This window comes from Vigna unguiculata, chromosome 9 (genome assembly GCF_037176805.1).
Source record: "Vigna unguiculata cultivar grain cowpea cultivar isolate G323 ecotype 2 chromosome 9, ASM3717680v1, whole genome shotgun sequence".
In the NCBI taxonomy this organism is placed as follows: domain Eukaryota; kingdom Viridiplantae; phylum Streptophyta; class Magnoliopsida; order Fabales; family Fabaceae; genus Vigna; species Vigna unguiculata.
Window position 1 is genome coordinate 13,009,287 of NC_140800.1, and position 17,746 is coordinate 13,027,032.

General features: G+C 35.3%; 1 non-coding gene and 1 pseudogene across 1 annotated transcript; both read right to left on the reverse strand.

Annotated features, from left to right (window-relative positions):
- Positions 1 to 5,070: 5,070 nt before the first annotated feature.
- On the reverse strand, positions 5,071 to 5,738 carry LOC114163465 (uncharacterized; annotated as a pseudogene).
- A 7,020-nt stretch (positions 5,739 to 12,758) lies between these two features.
- Positions 12,759 to 12,865, reverse strand: LOC114171945 (small nucleolar RNA R71). Its single transcript, XR_003601743.1, has one exon. It is a non-coding gene; the product is annotated as a small nucleolar RNA R71 (small nucleolar RNA).
- Between the last annotated feature and the right edge of the window lie 4,881 nt (positions 12,866 to 17,746).

A 17,746-nucleotide genomic window follows, 5' to 3' on the forward strand; every position in this document is an offset into this window, starting at 1 on the left:
TTCTGAATGGCAGGGGGTGAAAGGACTGCGCAAATTAGGTCTGCATGGGAAGGGAGCCGCCACTTCATCATCTACATTCTCTCCAACTCCATTTTTTCCGTGCTCCAAGCTTCCATGGATGCCTCCCCTTGCGGTTTTTATCATTTTTGGGTTATTTTTACCGTTTTTATGCACATTTGACAACACCCATTGAGGGTTTTGCGTTTTGATTTCATTTTCTACATTGGGCAGCTCGATTTGTGATTTCATTGAGTTGAAACAATACCCATTCATGGGGTTTTCGCATTTATATATGATAGCACCGTTTGGCATTCCATTTAAGCTTTGAAATCTCTATTTTTGCTCTTAATTTGCGTTTTCAGATTTGATAAGTTAGGTTTCTTGGTTCTGTTTTGTGATTGCAGTTTTGAAATGTTTAATTGTTCATTCTCTATGTCTAGCTAAGTTTTTTTCGTATTGGTTCCTTGAAGAAACTAATTTGAAACCATGAGGTTGATGTTTTGCAGTGCACTCCAATTCCTATTTTCTCTTCATTGTATTCAATTTCGTAGCTTTGAATGAAATGGAATTTGTGATGCTTAATCGTGGGTTCATGTTTTGCACAATTTCAGAATCCTTATCATGCTTAATGAGCTCGGATTTTGGCCACAGTTGCTTAATCTGTGTATGTGTGTGTGAAATTGAAAGAAGGATGTGTGCTATGCTTAATGGCATAATGAAGCTGTGTTAATTTTCGCATAGTTGATTAATTTAGATTTCATGAGAGTAAATTGGATAAGAGAATTGATTTAGTTACCTGTGATTGGTGGATTTTCAGTGGAATCAAGGAACCAGTACATTTTGAATCCTGTGTTTAATTCAGTTTTGATGTTTTTATTAGAATTTAGCAAAGTTGTGTGAATCTGCCAAACCCCCCCCTGTGTTTTATTGTTGTGTTCATCTGGAAACTTGGCTTTGAATGAAAATATTGGTCGTTGGGAGACGACTTGGTTCACTTTCATATACTATATTTAATATGTTTTAATTTGGTGGGGTAAGACCTCTATCAAATTTGGCGCCGTTGCCGGGGACCAATCGTTTCGTTCAAAGAAAAATTTTCAGTGTGTTTGTGTTCTGTGTTTTGGTGTGTGTGTGTAGTTCAAGTGTGGTTGAGTTGGTATATGTTCATTGTGATGTTAATGTTGTGTTAAGTTCAGTGCCTGTTTCCATTCCTGTGTGTTTCTGTGTAGTGTAGTGAATAATGTCATTTGTAGTAGTGAATAGTGTATGAATAGTGTCCGAATCTGGCATTTAACTTCTGGATTTTTGTTCTGGTAGCTACGGTGCTTGTTTTGACTTGAAATTTTTTCCCCCACTTCTAAGACATTGAACTTGATAGGAAAAATAGCTGGAGCAGTTGGTATGGTCTGAGTTAAGAGATTCAAAAAAATTTTGGACTGATTTTTAGTGAAACTTCAGAAGACCATAACTTTTGCTCTGGTTATCAGAATCACTATTATTTTATATGCATTTGGGGTGAAATTTGATTTCCCACCTTGTCAAAACCCGCTCCATTGGTTTGCAAACTCAGATTCTCCAAAAAATGCCATTTTCTACATTTCAGCAATCTTTTTTGTGATTTTTCTTCATTTTTTCCACTTTTGAAAAATTTTTAAAAATACTTGTGCTTTGAGTTTGGATCTGATTTTTTTTGTGCTTCTGTTTGACCACTCAAAGGAATATCCTACCAATTTTCAAGTCATTTGGAGGTCGTTTGAGTATACTTGTAGTTATACCCTTTGTTATGCCAATATCACCACAATTAATGCTTTTTGGTGCATGACTAGGGGAAACCCAAGTGAATTACAACCATTTGACCCTGAGATTGATAGGACATTCCACAGAGGAAGCAGGCATCTTAGGAATCCATCTTTGCATGCTGAATATTCAGTGACATTTCCTGATTCTTCTGATTCTCATCACATTCTTGACACTCCTCATTCTTTACATTCTGAGCATACTGTTTATTCTGAGCATTTTGATTTTCATACTGATAACATGGCTCAACCTCCTCCACCTCATGAGAGAACCATGAGTGAGCTCACTGCACCAAAGTTCACTTATGATAGTTTATGCATACAATACCCTGAGGAGGAGGTTCCATATGTGCTGAAAACTGGTTTAATACACTTGTTGCCAAAGTTTCATGGTCTTGCAGGTGAGGACCCGTGCAAACACTTGAAGCAGTTTCATGTCGTCTGTTCTGTGACGCCCCGACTACTATACTAAATAATTATTATTTGATAAAAAGATATGGAATTAATTGTTTTTTTTTAGAGATTATCCTTGAGAGAACATTAATAATAACATAACTTCATATTCATATATGTAGTTTGCATCTATGTAATTGTTCATGAAATATTACAAAATATATATTTGTTAAATATTAAGAGTCCTACATCAGAATAGAAGATTTTCTATATTTTTAATATCTCCTAAAGATATTAATAGAAATTATCCGTAAGTCAATCTTCAGAAGATCCTCCAATAATATCCCGAACAACTCTCACTGAGCAGGTTCCTCTTCTGCTCATGCAACAGGTACATATGAAAGAAAAATATGAAAGGAGTGAGGTCTTTATAAGCCTTAAATATCAATCTTAATAAACTCAACAAACAATGCAGACACCGGGGGCCTAGATTTGGACCTATAACCACCAAACTTGATCTTGTTTTACCAGACATATGGATCCATATTTCACTTCTGATGATCCAATCTGAACATCAAAAGTTACTTTGGGAAGTGATTAGGTAGTTGAGTATTTCTCATAAAACATTGGTACAATCATAATTATTTCTTTCTCGAGAATATTAGCCATTCATCGGCTCACAAAAGAGATATATACTCACTACCTAACCTTGGCGATGCCGAGCAGGTATCAGATAGTCCCAAGTTTGGCCTATGAATATCCTAGTCCAGTGCGCTATTCTGAACTATCCATATATTCACCTACTTGGTAAAACTTCCTTAGACCCCACCATGGTCCCTGCCTTTCATCCCGCAGTGTACCAAACTGTGACTTCCCAAATACAACCACTTTGACACTGGTTTAATCTCTACTTATTGAAACCAGACTTAACTCTTACTCAACTGACATACTCTTGAATATTTTCAAAGGTCATAAAATGTGATGACTATCAAATCATGTCATTGCATAAACTATACACAAGAATATAAAACAAAATAAAATGTACATGTAATTTTCTTATATTCAAGCTCACTGAATAAAATAATATTTACTTTCACTTCACATTTTTTTAATTATAAAATAATGATAAAATAAGAATCAAAGCAAGAACTTTAAATAAATAATTAGATAAAGATTAGAACGTTATAAGTAAATATAATAACAAAATATAAATTAAACAGGACCCGTGCGTCACTGGAGATAAAAATAAAATAAAATAAATACATAGGACCAGTGCGTAACTGGAGATAAATAAAATAAAATAAATAAATGGGACTAGTGCGTAACTGGAGATAAATAAAATAAAATAAATAAATAGGACCAGTGCGTAACTGGAGATAAATAAAATAAAATAAAATAAATAGGACCAGTGCGTAACTGGAGATAAATAAAATAAAATAAATAAATAGGACCAGTGCGTAACTAGAGATAAATAAAATAAAATAAATAAATAGGACCAGTGCGTAACTGGAGATAAATAAAATAAAATAAATAAATAGGACCAGTGCGTAACTGGAGATAAATAAAATAAAATAAATAAATAGGACCAGTGCGTAACTAGAGATAAATAAAATAAAATATGTAAATAGGACCAGTGCGTAATTGGAGATAAATAAAATAAAATAAATAAATAGGACTAGTGCATAACTGGAGGTAAATAAAATAAAATAAATAAATAGGATCAGTGCGTAACTAGAGATAAATAAAATAAAATGAATAAATAGGACCAGTGCGTAACTGGAAATAAATAAAATAAAATAAATAAATAAATAGGATCAGTGAATAACCAAAGATTAAATAAAATAAATAAACAGGATCAATGCATATTTGGAGATTAAATAAAATAAATAAATAAACAGGATCAGTGTATAATTGGAGATGAAATAAAATAAATATAAGAGGATAATAAATGAAAATAAGTTAAAATGAAAGTAAATAGAATAATATATGAGTAGAAATAAATAAAAGATTAATATAAAACCCACGAGCTTATCAAGATTAATATATAAAAGCTTAACCTCACTCCCCCCTTACCTTATTGATTGAAGAACACACTAATAATAGTTGTAGAAGACTAGGATCTCTTTGAATCTTTGCTCTAAATTTTCTTTCCTATTTTTCTCTTTCCCTCTCTTCTTTCTCTTTCTCTTTCTCTCTCTTCTTTCTCTCTCTCCTTTCTTTCTCTTTCTTTCTTCCTTCCTTTCTTTCTTTCTTTCTTTCTCACTTTCTCACCTCCCTTTACGTAACATTCATATGTATATATATATATAAGCAAGCCATGTGCTTATTTAGATTTTTCTTTCAAAACTATCATTACTTACATTAATAAAGAGATAATGCTTATCTCTTCATCCTATCTTCTTTTTATTTTTTTTTAATTTTTTTTTCTTCTTCTTATCTTTTCTTCTTATCTTCTTATTTCTTTTCTTCTTATCTTTTCTCATAATCTTATCTTCTTCTTCTTCTTCTTCTTCTTTTTTTTTCTTTTTTTTTTCTATATTATTTTTTTTTCTCTTTTAAAAATTCTTCATATATATATATATATATATATATATATATATATATATATATATATATATATATATATATATATATATATATATATTTACACACACCTATTTAATTAAAATATTTTTACCTAATATATACATACATATATATATATATATATAATATTTGTTTTGTTTTATTCTTATTGTTATTTTCAATAAGTAAAAACTACATCATGATAAAATATATTTTTAATGTTTAAACTAAAATATAAAGCATTAGTAAAAAAAAATAGAATTTTTCTAAGTGTTTTATTTAAAATAAATAATACAGTATATTAAAAATAGGGATGTTACATTTCTCCCCTCCTTTTAGGAATTTCGTCCCCGAAATTCACGTTGTTGTAAAAAGATGGGGATACATCTCTCTCATATTACTTTCTAATTCCCAAGTTGCATCACCTTCATCTTGTTGATTCCACAATACCTTTACCAAAGGTATGTCCTTTCCTCGAAGTTGTTTAATCCTTCGATCTCCAATCCTTACAGGAAGCACATCATAAGTAAGGTTTTCTCGTATTTGTACTATATCAGGTTCTATCACATGAAAAGGGTCATGAATATATTTACGAAGTTGAGACACATGAAAAACATTATGAAGTTTTGAAAGGTTTGGAGGTAAAGCAATTTGGTATGCGACAGAACCAATTCTTTTAAGGATTTGATAAGGACCTATGAATTTTGGTGTAAGTTTCCTAGATTTGATAGCTCTACCAACCCCAGTTACAGGTGTAACTTTCAAGAAAACATGATCTCCTTCTTCAAACTCAAGGGGTTTCCTTCGTTTATCATAGTAACTTTTCTGCCTATCTTGAGAAGTTTTCATCTTTTCCCTGATCATTTTAATCTTCTCAATTGCTTGTTGAATTACCTCTGGACCCAAAACTAAGGAATTTCCATTCTCATACCAACACAACGGGGTTCTACACCTTCTCCCATATAGAGCCTCATATGGAGCCATTCCTATGCTTGAGTGGAAACTGTTGTTATTAGTGAACTCTATAAGTGGTAGAAATTTCTCCCAACTTTCAGTTTGTTCTAAAACACAGGCTCTCAACAAGTCTTCTAAAGATTGGATAGTCCTTTCTGATTGTCCATCAGTTTGAGGGTGATAAGCTGAACTAAGCCTAACTTTTGTTCCCAAGGCTTTTTGTAAGCTATCCCAAAATCGAGGGTCTCTATCAGAAATTATACTAAAAGGTACTCCATGTAGTTTGATAATTTCTTTTATGTACAAATGAGCTAACTTTTCTAAGGAAAATCTAATGTTAATAGGTAGAAAGTGAGCAGATTTTGTTAATCTATCTACAATGACCCAAATTGCATCATGACCTGACACAGTCTTTGGTAAACCTGTCACAAAATCCATGGATATGCTTTCCCATTTCCATTCCGGTACATCTAAGGATTGTAGTTCCCCATAAGGCTTTCTATGTTCAACTTTTGTTTTCTGACACACTAGACAACGTGCAACAAACTCCACCACTTCTTTCTTCATCCCAGACCACCAAAACATTTTCTTTAAGTCTTGATACATCTTTGTAGTACCCGGATGAATACTTAAGCTACTCTTATGAGCTTCCTCCATTATCAACTTTCTCAACTCTTCTTTTGCAGGTATGCAAATTCTATCTCTAAACTTGATGATTCCATTTGAATCTTTGTGGAATTCAGATTCCTTTCCTTCAACTTTTGCTATCAATTTTTCTTGCAAAAATTGATCTCTTTCTTGAGCTCTCTTTATTTCTTCTAAGAATTCACTTGATATTTTTAACATTCCTAAGCATATGCTATTGGGTCTAAGTTTTACAGCTAAGTTCAAGTCTCTGAATGATTCTATCAAATCCAATTCTTTCACCATCATCATGGATGCATGTATAGACTTTCGACTTAAAGCATCAGCAACAACATTTGCTTTCCCAGGGTGATATTGCAGCTCAAAGTCATAATCCTTAAGAAATTCCATCCATCTACGTTGTCTCATATTTAGTTCTTTCTGATAAAAAAGGTACTTCAAACTTTTATAGTCACTAAAAACTTCAAACCTTGCCCCATACAAGTAATGTCTCCATATTTTCAATGCAAACACCACTGCAGCTAATTCCAAATCATGTGTAGGATAATTAAGCTCATGTTGCTTCAGTTGTCGTGAAGCATAAACTGCAACTTTTCTTTCTTGCATCAACACACATCCTAATCCTTGTCCGCATGCATCACAATATACCTCAAAATTTTTTGTAGGGTCAGGAAGGATTAAAACAGGTGCAGATGTTAATTTTTTCTTCAACTCTTGAAAACTAAACTCACATGCTTCATTCCATTCGAAAGGTTGTCCTTTACGTGTTAACTTAGTCAAAGGCAATGCTAATTTAGAAAATCCTTCAATGAATTTTCTATAGTAGCCTGCTAATCCTAAGAAACTACGTATTTCTGTGATATTCTTTGGTTGTTCCCAAAGCAATACCGCTTGAACCTTTGAGGGGTCAACTGCAATGCCATTTTGTGATATCACATGACCCAAAAATTGAACTTCTCTTAACCAGAATTCACACTTTGACCATTTTCCATACAATTGTCTCTCTCTTAGAATTTGTAACACAATCCTCAAATGTCTCTCATGTTCTTCATGATTTTTGGAATAAATTAAAATGTCGTAAATGAAAACAACCACAAATTTATCCAAAAATTCATGAAAAATACGGTTCATATAATCCATAAAAATGGCAGGAGCATTGGTCACACCAAAAGGCATTACCAAGTACTCATAATGACCGTATCTTGTCCTAAATGCTGTCTTTTGAATATCTTCCGCCTTGACTCGAATCTGATGATAGCCAGATTTTAAGTCAATTTTGGAATATACCACAGCTCCTCTCAATTGATCCATCAAATCATCAATCCTTGGTAGAGGGTATTTATTCTTAATGGTGATTTTGTTAAGCTGACGATAATCCACACACAACCTCATAGTGCCATCCTTTTTCTTAACTAACAATACTGGCGCACCCCAGGGAGAAACACTAGGTCTGATGAATTGTTTATCCAACAATTCTTCTATTTGTTTTTTCAACTCTGCTAACTCTAGAGGTGACATCCTATAAGGGGCTATAGACACAGGTCTTGATCCTGGTACCAAGTCTATAGTGAATTCTATTTCTCTTTGTGGAGGTAACCCAGGAACATCTTCAGGGAAAACATCAAGATACTCACAAACAACAGGAAACTTATTAATGTCTGGAATTTCCTTGACTTTTAAAGAAGTTAAGATCATGTATACTTGAGATCCTTTTGGGATTTCATTGTGGTTGGTAGTACTCTCTTTTAATTCTTTTGAGTCAAAAACTTCACCTATGTGTGATTCAAAAATTAAAGTCTTATCGTGACAGTTTAGGAGAACATGGTTGGAAGATAACCAGTCCATTCCAAGAACAATATCCAAATGAGACAAGGGTAGACATATAAGATTTACAGAAAATTTTCTATTCCCTATAGAAATATGACAATTTGTGCATGTAAGTGAAGTGGTGACTGGAACATTGGTAGGAGTAGATACAGTTAAGTCATATGGCAAATAAGAGACATGTAACTTTAAATGTTGGACACATTCATGTGATATGAAAGAATGAGTAGCACCTGAATCATATAGTACATTAACGAGGTGACCATTTATGATGCATTTACCTTGGATTAGATCTTCAGATTGAACAGCTTCAGTACCATTCATCGTGAAGACTCTCCCGGTTGTCTTTGGTCTTCCAAGTTGATTATTTCCTTTGTTGTTGCTTCCCCCACTTCCTTGCTCCTTAATTAACTCTTTGCATTCATTACGATAATGACCCAACTTCCCACAATTGAAGCAAGTTATAGTCCTTATGGTGCAATTTCTTGACAGATGAGGTCCTCCACAGTGGAAACATTTGATAGGGTTGGTTATGCCTGAATTATTGGCAGGAGAGAAATGTCTTTGTCCTGAAGAATTCCATGAAGCATGAGATGGACGTTGGTAGGGTTTCTTATTATTAAAATCATTTCTTTTGTGCCTCAAAGGCCCTCCTTGTCTCCACTGAGTTTGTCTTGCCTTAGTATCATCCTCATAAATCCTACAACGATTTACAAGAGTGGGAAAGGAAGAAATCTCTAAATAACCAACTGCTTGTTTAATATCAGGTCTCAGTCCACTTTCAAACTTAGAACAACGGGAACGTTCATCAACTCTATCATGAAAGTAAGGACAAAACTTTGACAGCTCATCAAACTTTGCTGCATATTCTCCTACAGACATGATTCCTTGACGAAGATTAAGGAATTCAACTTCTTTCCTCCTTCGAAGATCCTCTGGAAAATATTTTTCCAGAAACTTTTGTTTGAAGGTTTCCCAAGTAATTTGTCTCCCTTCATCCTCCAATTGTTGTTTTGTAAATCTCCACCAATTTTCAGCTTCTTCAACGAGCATAAATGTAGCAAATGTGACTCTATTTGCATCTGCACACGTCATTGCGATGAAAATTTTCTCAATTTCTGCTATCCATGACTGAGCACCTTCAGGATTAAATCCCCCTTTAAATTTTTGTGGATTATTCCTGCGAAAGGTTTCTAATCCTTGATTTTCCATGGGTTCAACATTTTGTTTTTGGCTCATATTTTCCAGGACAATTGTCATTCTTTCCAACAACTCATTGGTAATGTTTGGTCCATTATCCATCTTTTCCTGAAAGAATGAACAATTTCCTTAGTTTTCTTTAGATTTTTTTTTTAACTATTGTTAAAACTTATCTTTACTACAAGTATTAATTGTTGTTATTACTTACTTTTATTAGTCTACTTATCTTGCATTTCTCTTTTACAAGAAAAATGTAAGAACAAACAACTTGCACCTCTACTTACTAGTAGAGACTACAAACATGGAAGACACCATACCTAAGGTCTTGACAGAAAGAACTGCTCTGATACCACTCAATGTGACGCCCCGACTACTATACTAAATAATTATTATTTGATAAAAAGATATGGAATTAATTGTTTTTTTTTTAGAGATTATCCTTGAGAGAACATTAATAATAACATAACTTCATATTCATATATGTAGTTTGCATCTATGTAATTGTTCATGAAATATTACAAAATATATATTTGTTAAATATTAAGAGTCCTACATCAGAATAGAAGATTTTCTATATTTTTAATATCTCCTAAAGATATTAATAGAAATTATCCGTAAGTCAATCTTCAGAAGATCCTCCAATAATATCCCGAACAACTCTCACTGAGCAGGTTCCTCTTCTGCTCATGCAACAGGTACATATGAAAGAAAAATATGAAAGGAGTGAGGTCTTTATAAGCCTTAAATATCAATCTTAATAAACTCAACAAACAATGCAGACACCGGGGGCCTAGATTTGGACCTATAACCACCAAACTTGATCTTGTTTTACCAGACATATGGATCCATATTTCACTTTTGATGATCCAATCTGAACATCAAAAGTTACTTTGGGAAGTGATTAGGTAGTTGAGTATTTCTCATAAAACATTGGTACAATCATAATTATTTCTTTCTCGAGAATATTAGCCATTCATCGGCTCACAAAAGAGATATATACTCACTACCTAACCTTGGCGATGCCGAGCAGGTATCGGATAGTCCCAAGTTTGGCCTATGAATATCCTAGTCCAGTGCGCTATTCTGAACTATCCAGATATTCACCTACTTGGTAAAACTTCCTTAGACCCCACCATGGTCCCTGCCTTTCATCCCGCAGTGTACCAAACTGTGACTTCCCAAATACAACCACTTTGACACTGGTTTAATCTCTACTTATTGAAACCAGACTTAACTCTTACTCAACTGACATACTCTTGAATATTTTCAAAGGTCATAAAATGTGATGACTATCAAATCATGTCATTGCATAAACTATACACAAGAATATAAAACAAAATAAAATGTACATGTAATTTTCTTATATTCAAGCTCACTGAATAAAATAATATTTACTTTCACTTCACATTTTTTTAATTATAAAATAATGATAAAATAAGAATCAAAGCAAGAACTTTAAATAAATAATTAGATAAAGATTAGAACGTTATAAGTAAATATAATAACAAAATATAAATTAAACAGGACCCGTGCGTCACTAGAGATAAAAATAAAATAAAATAAATACATAGGACCAGTGCGTAACTGGAGATAAATAAAATAAAATAAATAAATGGGACTAGTGCGTAACTGGAGATAAATAAAATAAAATAAATAAATAGGACCAGTGCGTAACTGGAGATAAATAAAATAAAATAAATAAATAGGACCAGTGTGTAACTGGAGATAAATAAAATAAAATAAATAAATAGGACCAGTGCGTAACTAGAGATAAATAAAATAAAATAAATAAATAGGACCAGTGCGTAACTGGAGATAAATAAAATAAAATAAATAAATAGGACCAGTGCGTAACTGGAGATAAATAAAATAAAATAAATAAATAGGACCAGTGCGTAACTAGAGATAAATAAAATAAAATATGTAAATAGGACCAGTGCGTAACTGAAGATAAATAAAATAAAATAAATAAATAGGACCAGTGCATAACTGGAGGTAAATAAAATAAAATAAATAAATAGGATCAGTGCGTAACTAGAGATAAATAAAATAAAATGAATAAATAGGACCAGTGCGTAACTGGAGATAAATAAAATAAAATAAATAAATAAATAGGATCAGTGAATAACCAAAGATTAAATAAAATAAATGAACAGGATCAATGCATATTTGGAGATTAAATAAAATAAATAAATAAACAGGATCAGTGTATAATTGGAGATGAAATAAAATAAATATAAGAGGATAATAAATGAAAATAAGTTAAAATGAAAGTAAATAGAATAATATATGAGTAGAAATAAATAAAAGATTAATATAAAACCCACGAGCTTATCAAGATTAATATATAAAAGCTTAACCTCACTCCCCCCCTTACCTTATTGATTGAAGAACACACTAATAATAGTTGTAGAAGACTAGGATCTCTTTGAATCTTTGCTCTAAATTTTCTTTCCTATTTTTCTCTTTCCCTCTCTTCTTTCTCTTTCTCTTTCTCTCTCTTCTTTCTCTCTCTCCTTTCTTTCTCTTTCTTCCTTCCTTTCTTTCTTTCTTTCTTTCTCACTTTCTCACCTCCCTTTACGTAACATTCATATGTATATATATATATATATAAGCAAGCCATGTGCTTATTTAGATTTTTCTTTCAAAACTATCATTACTTACATTAATAAAGAGATAATGCTTATCTCTTCATCTTATCTTCTTTTTATTTATTTTTTTAATTTTTTTTTTCTTCTTCTTATCTTTTCTTCTTATCTTCTTATTTCTTTTCTTCTTATCTTTTCTCATAATCTTATCTTCTTCTTCTTCTTCTTCTTCTTCTTTTTTTTTCTTTTTTTTTCTATATTATTTTTTTTTTCTCTTTTAAAAATTCTTCATATATATATATATATATATATATATATATATATATATATATATTTTTTTTTACACACACCTATTTAATTAAAATATTTTTACCTAATATATACATACACACATATATATATATATATATATATATATATATATATATATATATATAATATTTGTTTTGTTTTATTCTTATTGTTATTTTCAATAAGTAAAAACTACATCATGATAAAATATATTTTTAATGTTTAAACTAAAATATAAAGCATTAGTAAAAAATAAATAGAATTTTTCTAAGTGTTTTATTTAAAATAAATAATACAGTATATTAAAAATAGGGATGTTACATGTTCCACCATGAAGCCTGCAGATGTACATGAGGACCATGTATACTTGAAGGCTTTCCCTCATTCTTTGGAGGGGAATGCGAAAGACTGGCTGTACTACCTAGCACCTAGGTCCATCACAAGCTGGGATGACCTGAAGAGATTGTTCCTTGCCAAGTTCTTTCCTGCTTCAAGGACAACAGCCATAAGGAAGGAGATTTCTGGCATCAAGCAGCAATCTGGGGAGACCCTTTATGAGTACTGGGAGAGGTTCAAGAATTTCTGTTCAAGCTGCCCACACCATCAGATCTCTGAACACCTTCTTCTATAGTATTTTTATGAATGCTTGCACCACATGGATCGAAATATGATTGATGCCGCAAGTGGTGGTGCCATTGGTAACATAACCCCAGCTGCAGCCAGACAACTGATAGAGAACATGGCTTCAAATTCTCAACAATTTGGCACAAAGAGTGATGCCATAGTTGTTAGAGGTGTTCATGATGTAGGAGCAGCCGAGTACACGAAGAAGTTGGAGAGTAAGATTGATGCTATTACCACACTGGTCAACCAACTTGCTTCCAATCAGAGAGCTCCAGCTGCAAGAGTTTGTGGCGTTTGTACATCTGTTGATCATTTTACAGACTCTTACCCAGCATTCCAACAACAAGCTTCTTCTTCTACACCAGTGGATACCCCTCAGGTCTATGCAGCAAATATTTTCAACAACAATAGGTCCCAACAACAACAACAAAACCACAATGATTTGTCAACCAACAGATATAATCCAGGATGGAGGAATCACCCTAATTTGAGATGGGGAAACCAGGGTAACCAGCAGCCCCAACAATTTCAAAATGTGCAACCACCTCCACAACAAAGAGTTGCACCTGCACCACAACCTACTCCTATTCCACCTGTACCCACACCAGCTCCTGCTGTAGCACCTGCACCTTCTTCTTCTACTTCGTTGTAGGAGTTAGTAAGGATGATGACCCTTCAAAATATGCAATTCCAGCAGGAGACTAGGGCCTCAATCCAGAGTTTGACAAATCAAATGGGGTAGATGGCCACTCAGCTAAACCAGGCACAAGCTCAGAATTCTAACAAGCTTCCATCACAGACGGTGGAAAATCCTAGGAATGTGAGTGCCACTACTTTGAGATCTGGGAAGAACATTGAAGTTCCCACTTCCGAGCCTACACCTCCAAAGGAAGCCGACCCTGCCACACTTCAGAGAAAGCGTGATGCGCATGCAACTGGTCCTTCCACATCTGGTGTGACTTCTACACCTTCCACCTCTACTGCTGCACCTTCCGTACCTTTTCCTTTCCCTCCAAGAGCCATTCCAAGCAAAAAGATGGAAGAGGTTGACAGGGAGATCTTAGAAACTTTCAGGAAGGTGGAGGTGAACATACCTCTGTTGGATGCCATTAAACAGATTCCCAGATATGCAAAGTTCTTGAAGGAGCTATGCACGCACAAAAGGAGGCTAAAGGGAAACGAAAAGATCAGCATGGGCAGAAACGTGTCAGCATTGATAGGTAAATCTATTTCTCAGATTCTTGAGAAGTGCAAGGACCCAGGTACATTTTGTGTACCTTGCATCATAGGTAACAATAAATTTGAAAATGCAATGCTTGATCTTGGTGCTTCAATAAATGTAATACCTCTATCTATTTTTAAATCTCTTTCTCTTGGACCCCTGTAACCTACGGGTGTGGTGATTCAGTTGGCAAATAGAAGTGTTGCCCCACCCCGCAGGTTTGATTGATGATGTTTTGGTTCGTGTTGGTGAATTGATTTTCCCTGCTGATTTTTACATTCTTGACATGGAAGAGGGATTTTCACATGGTTCTGCACCAATCATTTTAGGCATACCATTTTTGAAAACTGCACGAACCAAAATTGATGTCCATGCAGGTACTTTGTCCATGGAGTTTGATGATATTGTTGTGCGATTTAACATTCTGGATGCCATGAAACATCCTTCTGAGGATCATTCTGTTTTTCACGTGGATATTATTGATGATGCTGTTGATGGATTGATTTCTGATTTCCACTCTTTGCATGCATATAAACATTCATCCGTGTCTGAGTTATCTGAATTTGCATGCATTGATGTTCTTGATTCTGATTCTGATTCTGATGATGCTGAATATGATGTGGATAATGTTGAATCTAATGAGTTTGACTCTCTGGATGTTGTACCTATTGACTTTGATGTTATACAATCAGGTTGCACTAACCATGTTGCAGGAAGTACATATGCATCTGATTGTTACGCTCAGGTACAAGCTGTGGAACTCATTTCTCCCTCCCTTCTGGTTCCTGATATTCAGCCAGCATCCAGTACTCCAGAGTTGAAACCACTGCTAGACAACCTCAAGTATGTCTACTTAGAGGAGGAGGACAAACTGCCTATCATCATTTCCACCTCTCTCACTGCTGAACAAGAGCAAAGGTTGTTGCACGTTCTTAAAAAGCATAAGAAGGCAATTGGATGGACATTGGCTGACATCTCTGGTATTAGCCCATCAACATGAATGCACGGGATATTGTTGGAAGATGGAGCAAAGCCAGTGAGACAGCCACAGAGGCGACTCAACCCTGTCATCTCGGATGTTGTAAAGAAGGAGGTGACCAAGCTTCTACAAGCTGGGATCATCTACCCCATTTCTGACAGTCAGTGGGTTAGTCCCATCCATGTTGTTCCAAAGAAGACTGGCCTCACTGTAGTCAAGAATGAAAAAGAGGAGTTGATTCCAACAAGAGTGCAAAACAGTTGGAGGGTTTGCATTGACTACAGAAGGCTAAATCAAGAAACCAGAAAAGACCACTTCCCCCTGCCTTTTATTGATTAGATGCTTGAGCGCTTGGCAGGTAAGTCCCATTATTGCTTTCTTGATGGGTTTTCTGGTTACTTTCAAATTCACATTGCACCTGAGGACCAAGAGAAAACCACATTCACCTGCCCTTTTGGCACTTTTGCCTATAGGAGGATGCCGTTTGGCCTATGCAATGCCCCTGGCACATTCCAGCGGTGCATGCTTAGCATTTTTAGTGATTTTCTTGAAAAATGCATAGAGGTTTTTATGGACGACTTTACTGTATATGGGTCCTCATTTGATGCATGTTTGGATAGTTTGGACAGAGTTTTAAACAAGTGCATCCAATCTAACCTTGTTCTCAATTTTGAGAAATGTCATTTCATGGTAGAACAAGGCATAGTATTGGGGCACATAATTTCAAAAAAGGGCATTGAAGTTGACCCTGCCAAGATCTCAATTATTTCACAATTGCCTTACCCCTCTTCTGTGTGAGAGGTTCGTTCTTTTCTTGGCCATGCAAGGTTTTACATGCGCTTCATTCAAGATTTCAGCAAAAAGGCCCTCCCACTGTCCAACCTACTGCAAAAGGATGTTGACTTCATCTTTGATGAAGGGTGCAAAGAGGCTTTTGATTGCCTCAAGAAGGCCCTGACCACAACTCCAATCATTCAGGCGCCCGACTGGACAGCCCCATTTGAGCTTATGTGTGACGCATCCAACTATGCATTAGGGGCTGTTCTAGCTCAAAGGATTGATAAGCAGCCGAGGGTAATCTACTACGCCTCCAGGACATTAGATGCTGCCCAAGCAAACTATACCACAAAAGAAAAGGAGCTCCTTGCGATAGTTTTTGCATTTGAAAAGTTTCGATCTTATCTGCTTGGTTCTCCTGTTGTTGTGTTTACTGACGATGCAACTCTTAAGTACCTGTTGAAGAAGACAGAATCAAAACCTTGGCTGATAAGATGGATGCTCTGGCTCCAAGAATTCGATTTGGAGATTTGTGATAGGAGCGGAGCACAAAACCTGGTTGCAGACCACCTAAGCAAGATTGAAAGGTCTACTGATGATGCTTCACCGATCCGGGATGACTTTCCTGATGAAAGTTTGTTGACACTCTCTACTTCTTCCTCACCTTGGTTTGCTAACATTGTTAATTATCTTGCTGCTTTTGTTTTTCCTCCCCTAGCATCCAGAGCTCAATGTGATAAACTCAAGAGCGATGCTAGGTATTACATTTGGGATGACCCCTATCTGTGGAAAATGTGCAGTGATTAGGTTACCAGGAGATGCATTCCGGACCATCTGCACCTGGTGGTCACCTTGGCACACAGAGGACAGCTCGCAAGGTGCTAGATTGCGGATTTTATTGGCCCACCATCTTCAAGGATGCGTGGAGGATATGTAGCACGTGTGAGGAATGCCAACGAGCAGGAGGAGCCATTTCTTGGAGAAAATAGATGCCTCAACAACCCATGCTATTTTGTGAGGTGTTTGATGTCTGGGGTATAGATTTCATGGGCCCTTTCCCTGTCTCTTTTGGTTTCACTTACATCTTGCTTGCTGTTGATTATGTTTCAAAATGGGTGGAAGCCAAAGCCACTAGAACTAATGATGCTCGAGTTGTTGTGGACTTTGTTAGGTCTCACATATTTTGCAGGTTTGGAGTTCCTCGAGCTATTGTTAGTGACCAGGGCACCCATTTTTGCAACAGATCCTTGGGGGTTTTGCTTCAAAAGTACGTGGTTGTGCATAAACTTTCTACACCATATCACCCCCAAACTAATGGGCAAGCCGAGATCTCAAACAGAGAAATCAAGAGGATCTTGGAGAAGATTGTGCAGCCCAACAGGAAGGATTGGAGCAATAGACTTGAGGACGCTCTATGGGCTCACAGGACTGCTTACAAGGCACCTATAGGGATGTCTCCTTATCGGGTTGTCTTTGGTAAGCCATGCCACCTTCTAGTGGAGATAGAGCATCGAGCCTACTGGGCTGTCAAGTCATGCAACTTCTCTCTTGATCAAGCTGGAGAGGAAAGGAAGCTGCAGTTGAATGAGTTGGATGAGATCCGTTTGGAGGCATATCAGAACTCTATGTTCTACAAGGAGAAGACCAAGAGATTCCATGATAGCTCCATTGCTAGAAAGGAGTTTGTTGTTGGTCAGCAAGTTTTATTGTATAACTCCAGACTTGGACTCATGGGGGGTAAGTTGAGATCAAAGTGGATTGGTTCTTTTATTGTCACTGATGTTTATCCTTATGGTGCAGTTGAAATCAAAAGCCAGTCCACAGATAAGAGCTTCAAAGTGAATGGGCATCGTCTTAAGCCATTCCTCAGCAATCCTGCCTTGGTGGA